The sequence below is a fragment of the Nanorana parkeri genome, unplaced genomic scaffold (assembly GCF_000935625.1).
Source record: "Nanorana parkeri isolate BGI_ZX_2015 unplaced genomic scaffold, ASM93562v1 scaffold1135, whole genome shotgun sequence".
In the NCBI taxonomy this organism is placed as follows: Eukaryota; Metazoa; Chordata; class Amphibia; order Anura; family Dicroglossidae; genus Nanorana; species Nanorana parkeri.
In genome coordinates, this window is record NW_017307403.1 from 351811 (window position 1) to 358416 (window position 6606).

General features: G+C 40.1%; 1 protein-coding gene across 1 annotated transcript in view; it reads right to left on the minus strand.

The window, feature by feature from the left end:
• EPS15L1 (epidermal growth factor receptor pathway substrate 15 like 1) overlaps window positions 1-6291 on the minus strand; it is a 108860-nt gene extending 102569 nt beyond the window's left edge. Inside the window, exons 1-3 of the mRNA XM_018568089.1 lie at window positions 6264-6291; window positions 2349-2438; window positions 158-205 (exon numbers count right to left, since the gene is read on the minus strand). The gene's annotated coding sequence lies outside the window, so the exon portion shown is untranslated. The remainder of the gene's footprint in view (window positions 1-157; window positions 206-2348; window positions 2439-6263) is intronic.
• Window positions 6292-6606: the final 315 nt, after the last annotated feature.

Genomic DNA, 6606 nt, shown 5'->3' on the forward strand with positions numbered 1-6606 from the left:
GCAAAGCAAAAAAAAATCCCTGTAATAAAAAAAAAAAAAAACACAGATACTATTTGATATATTCAACTTACAAATATAAATTAAATAGAATAAACTAAAACATTAAATAAATACATAAATATAGATAAAACTTCAAAAAGGAAACAAATCTTTATACCTGTTTGTCCAGGTAACCCTTTCCCTCTGGATCAGCCAGGTCCCAAATCTAAAAATGAACAGAAATACATAGGAATAATTAAGGAGAGAAAAATACAGAAATTGCAAACTTTAGCTTATTCCTGGTTTCCTAAACCCCCTTACCCCAAGATAAATGGAAAAAGGATTTCAAATGTGTAACCTAGTTGCAAATCTTTGAAAGAGAACCAGACATTTAAACAATACACATGGCATATTGTACAGTACGTCAAACTGTCAAATGTCAGTAAATAATTATCTTTATTAAAAATCTTTATTAATGGATTAAAAATTAAGCTCATGTATGAGGAGGTATTGAGTAGAATTCATAGACCAAAAAGAGACTTTATCCCTTTTTACTTGTGCATGTCACTATGAAAAATAGTTGAGGACTAGTTCAAACACTTTACAAGAGAGACTGTTTCTGATAAAAGCATTATTGCAACTTTTACGGGGGGAAAAAAACTAAGAATCAACAAATTAATTGTGCAACTGAATCTCGTATGGTAATTAAAGCTAACCTGTACTGAGAGGAAATGAGAGATTGCCATTCCTGACTTCCCTCTGAAACGACTATTAACCTGGCTGTCTCTGGCTTTAATACTCTGAGACGATAACCTGAAACAAACAACTAAATCAGGAGAGCCAGAGTGAAGTCAGATGCTAATCTGCATACTCGAGTCTGTGATTTAGAGAGTACTGAAGCCATTTTAGCAGCATGACGGGCAACTTGTATATTCATCAAGATAGGTCTGCAATGGTTTTCTTTAACCCCTTCGTGACTGACGACGTACAGTGTACGTCGCCAGCATCGGGGCTGATATGAAGGCATCCCTGACCGAACCAGAATGCAACTCAGTGTGCCACGGCACCTGGCTGAGAAAGGCTGCTTTAAAGTATATGTAAACTCTAATATTGAACTGCTCCCTTTTGCTCCCATTTGGTCTTTATTAGTGCAAAAAATAAAATAAATATATACTTGTTGATGCTGCCAGAAATCCAGTTCTGTCCTGAGGCCTGTGCACTCTGCAGTTTTATCTCAAACAACGTTATCAAAAAAGTGTGTCGGGAGCTGCAGAACACCTTCCCCTATGTTGTGGGTCTAAGGAGGGTGACAACGCTGATCCTATGTGAATACTGTACAGTGTTTGAGTGCAGTCACCCTAGGCCTGGTAGTTTGTTGCTATCAGGTAAAAATAAAGCCTGAAGAAAACATAAATAAATAAATAAATAAATAATGGAGCCACTATATGCAAGGACTGCATAAACTGCAAACATTTTACATTTTTGTTCTTTTTGTTAGAATGAATGCCATAAACTACCAGCACAGGGATGAGGATGTTGACTTGCTAACAGAAATTAAAAGGAGAACTATGAGGTGAGTGAAAATCACCCATCGTCATAGTTCAAGCCGGCGTGTGACAATGAAAATGTAATACGTTGCCTCAATAGATCGGGAAGGAGGCGAACACATACCGTCACTCGCTCACTTCTCGATCATGTCCCTGCAGAGAGTTGTGACTGTCACTCACGTCTCCCTGCAGGGATGCCCCGCTCCGATCCTCCAGCGCTGACTGGCGGAACGGACAGGGGAGGACACAGCTGGCTCTGCCTCTAGATAGGCAGAGCCAGCAGTCACTCATGCAGCTGGGTGAATCTCAACAGTTATGTCGGGATCCGTCCTGACTGTGGCAGTTCCAGTATACTGTGAGCTGTAGCTCGCAATATACTGAGCTTTGGGTCATGGGAGGACGCTAGTATATGTCCTCCCGTGGCCCTAAAGAGAACTATGGGAAAAAACGCTTACCCCATACTTCTCTTTTAAGCATAACACATGGGAGGTTAATGTGACCACCAGATCGTAACATACGCAGTGACAGAGACATTGACCAAAATTGGTTATTATTAGATCATTTATCAATGTTGCTCTGGTTGTAAAACCACATTTATGAAGATGCTAAGGCATTCTGGTAATAATGCTTCATGCATTGACTGCTTTGACCAATAAGACTACTCCTTGTACCCCTGGTTGGACTAAACAAATTGATAAGGTGCCACACAAGAATCATCTTCAAAAATCCCTCTATGTTTGTCGTGTTCCAAATCATAACTACAGGGCAGCAGAAAATAAATGTATGCATGTCCTTACGTAAAGAAAATATGGGCTTATTTACCTTTCCAAGGACAACATCTGAAAGTGCAGACTTTTTCAGGAAGAGTGCTGCTTCTGATGGTCCTACCCTGCCAGTATGAGATGGATCCACCTGTAGAATAGAAATGACTAGAACAATTCCAAAGTCGTGCTAATAACAAGATAAGACAGGACCACAATTCTGTAAGGCTGGGTTCACACCTAGGCGTATCGAATATGCGCCCATAGGCAATCATTAGTTTTCACATGTTGAGCGTTTTACAGAGCGTAGGAACGCTCTGTAAAGCGTACCCTCCTTTACAAGAAAAGTTAGATTCATTTAGTGACAAATGTATCAAATTCAAGCCAAGTGGTACAGTGCAGGGGAGTGTTAAGAGTATATTTTGTAGCACTGAACTGTATACAAGTGTTACTACCTTCCACATGTAGCTTTTTAAGCAGAACCTACCTATGTTTTAGGGCTCACATTCTTAAACTCCTAATGGTGAAGGTAAAATCCCCTGAACCCAGATTTGCAACTATGGCATGTGTTAGTAGTACTGTACACTTATATTTTCTGTATCCAGCACCTAGTTTATTTGGGCCTTCATTTGGTGATAATATATTTTTACATTTTAGCTGTATATTTTTTGCCGTGACCCAACAGAAAAAAAGATATACAAAATAAACAATACTGTACTTTTTCTTTTTTTAATCCTACACATGGACACTAACCCTAACGTTGACCTAGATCAGGTCCTGAACTAACACTTTTGTTTATTAAAACAGACTTTTTCTGGTTACATTGTTCCCTTCTAAGGAGGAAAAAAATGTGCGGAATTTACTAAAACTGGAGCAGACAGAATCTGGAGCAGCTGTGGATAGTAACCGATCAGCTTGTTTAGTTCAGCATAGGAAATGAAAGCTAGAAACTGATTGGTTGTCCTGCACAACTATTCAGAATGCTCCAGTCTTAGTAAATCGCCTTCAATGTATCTCTTTCGCTTGTAAGAGGAGAAAGAGATTGGGAGGGTTCTACAGCCAGTGATCACTGTGATAGCCAATCACTGGTTCTATCTGTGATCATGTGATTGGGAGCCAGTCCACCCAGTTCCTGAACATTAGTACCAGGCCCAGAGGTGTCTGTGACAGCTCTGCAGGGCTATGCACACAACAGCCCACATTTTTGGTCCATTCAAAAATGCAGGCTGCAGTGTGGAGCTTGCCGTAGTTCCCAGAATTATCTCGGTTTAACACAGGAAAGAGATCTTGGTGAATGGAGGAGAAGCTTTTATTATGCTTTACGAGCTTCAGACTCCCAGAGCCAGCGGAGCACAATAAACATGGCCATACCACTGCTTTTCGAATGTTGATACAATTGAATAGGTTACCGAATCCTGGTAAAGACAACTGCAACATCTTAACCACTTCCGGGCCGCAATAAGTGTATAGACGGTGGCCCGCAGAAGTGGTTAAAAGAAGAACACGGCTGCTGCAGCAGCAGTGTTCTTGGTATCATTGTTAACAGCCAGCAATGGCCGTTAATATACAAGCGATCCAGCATCTATACAGCCGCCAAATCGTTTGTTCCTGCGCTAATCTCTCCTCAGATCACTGGACCCGGAAGTGATGTGGAGTAAAGGAGGAGAAGAAGCTGGGGAAGCAGATCTCTGCTTCCTCAGCTTCTTTGGGGTCCCTAGGTGACATTAGGGGTCTGAAAGATCCCTGATGTCTCTATAAAGAGGACCTGTCACACCCTGCTATTACATAGGGGGCTTGGTAGCCCCCTATGTGATAGCAAAATAGCATTAAAAAAAAAAGTAAAAATTAAAGTAACATAAAAAGAGAAGAAAAATGCAAAGACATTTTTTTTAAAGTCCCCCCGCCGCCCCCCACGTCCACGCACATACACGCGCGTTGGTGCGCCATGTGCAAAAGCGACAACTGTGCTACACAAGTTACATATCACCGTGAACGTCACAGTGAGAGCAATAATTCTATGGCCATCAATCACTGTTGGCACTAAACTGATAAAAAGCGTTTAAAGTACTCTACGGGAAATTTGGGGTATTTAAATTTTTGGCAAACGCAATTTTAAGGCTTGACATGTGTGGTATCTAATTATCCGACGTGACCTCATCTTTTATATTTTACTAAAACAATTCGGTATTATAGTATGTTTCTGGGCACTAAATTTTAAATTAGTTTATTTTTTCCTAAAAATACTGGTTTGATGAACATTTGCGCAAATACCATGCAACATAAAAAAAAATAGAATTCTTTATTCTACAGGGTCTCTGCTGTCAGAACATATATCATTGTTTGGGGGTCTGGAGCCGTTTTCTAGTCAAAAATTTATATTTTATCATGTGTGCGCAAATTGTAAGAAATTGCTCCGGACAGCAAGTGGTTAAACATAAACCCTTCACAAACTGGGCGCCAAAAAAATTTAAAATAAATCAGGAGGTGACCCACTACTAAACTGCAAAGTCAAAATGAAGAGCAGATCCAGAGATATAAAAGGAGGCTAATGTTCCATGTAAACCAAAAGCCAACCTCTATCTTTACAGAAAAAGTGCAGACTACAACTACCTATATTTCTGAATCTACTGATTGTTTTAACCAGCTGTTTACACTGAAGGTAATAGATGCTCATTTTTCCATCATATAAATGCAGTGATGTAGAGAACAATGAGGTAAGACACCATTGTGTTTCACAATTATCACAGTAAAAATGGCAGGAGCATTATTTAACATGTTGGTGGCACTACAGCATGCTATACCTAGCCAACTTTAATCTCTTTTTGTCTAGTACAGTTGGTAATGGCAGGAAGAGGTTATGTTCAGCTTTATACAAAACATAATGACAATTTTATTTTAACTTCTATCTTGAAAAATATGATGGCTACCTTCACTCCCTTTCTGAAATCACTAGTTGCTTGGCTGTCACAGGGGGTCACCCACTCAGGACAGTGGCCATCCAGAAAATACCTTTTATTTTTACATGGTGTTCCCTGATTGGATGAGGGGCTGATCGTGATGTCATCTTGACATCACTGTGATGACACCGAGATCCCTGTGTTTTTTGAGAGCAGAGGGGAATCTGTTCAGCTCAATGCCATACAGGATCTCGAAGATTGCTGTTAAGCACTTCGGGTGCTCCGGCTACTACAGTGCTCTACAGGTTTCTGTGGCCCTTCTAGGTATATCATATACAAAATTACATTGGTCCAAGCTGGAACAAAGTATGCATAATACTTATACCTGGAGTTCAGCTTTAAAAAGAGAACTAAAGCCAAACTTTTTTTTTTTTTGTTAGCTTTAGTCCTCTTTTAGGTCAAAGGAGTATCCTACTGTCACCCAAAGTCAGCATCTAGTGGGCTACTGCTTGCTATATGCTGATAGCACAGAGCCACACTGCAGACGGGAAAAATCCTGACAATATTGCTGGGATCCACCCCACTGCTTGATTGACAGCTGGCTCTGCCTCTATAGAGCCAGAGTCAGCTGTGCCCACCCCCTCCTCTGTCTGTCCCTCCAATGAGCACTGGAGGAACAGAGAGAGGGGAGGTGGAATCCCTGCAGGAAGCGTTGGCCGATAGTCACTACTCTCTGCAGGGAGAAGACTGTGAGCTGAGTGATCAGTGGTCACATGATCACTCAGTGCTAGATCTATAGAGCTGGCATGAGACACCTGCAGTGTCACATGCTGGCTCTAAGTAATGGGAAGAGTACTTTTTACTCTTCCAATTCTGTAAGAAATTAAAATAAGAATTAAGAAGAAAACTATCATTTCTATTTCAGGGGTAAATAAATGAATCATGTAACATGTGATGCAACTATGATTTCAGAAATACTCATACATCAAGCTCAGCACTTTCTACCCATGTGGGTGGGGAAGTGGTCATTTACTATCCGTATTGGAGTTCATGTTTTAAAACCCTAAAAACACACTTACTTGCTTGTAATAGGTTTCATATAATAGATTACCACTGGAGAGCTGTAGAAGATAACAAGAAAAAAAGACATATATAAGTATCAAAAGGGATAAAATCACTCACTTTTTTTCATTAGAGATCGTTGCATGTAGTTCTTTATATAAAAAAAATTAAATTAAAAAAAGGGCATCAATATGTATCTGATAAAAAAGCCATGGCAGACCTTTCTCCTAACGTATGGTGGGAGAGGTTTTACTCTGTTTCCCAAGCAAACATTAAAAGGAAAGTTTCAATTAGTAGCATATGAATCCTTCACGCCCAACACTTGCTTTTAGTCGGTAGTGCCATCTAGACAGGTGGTTC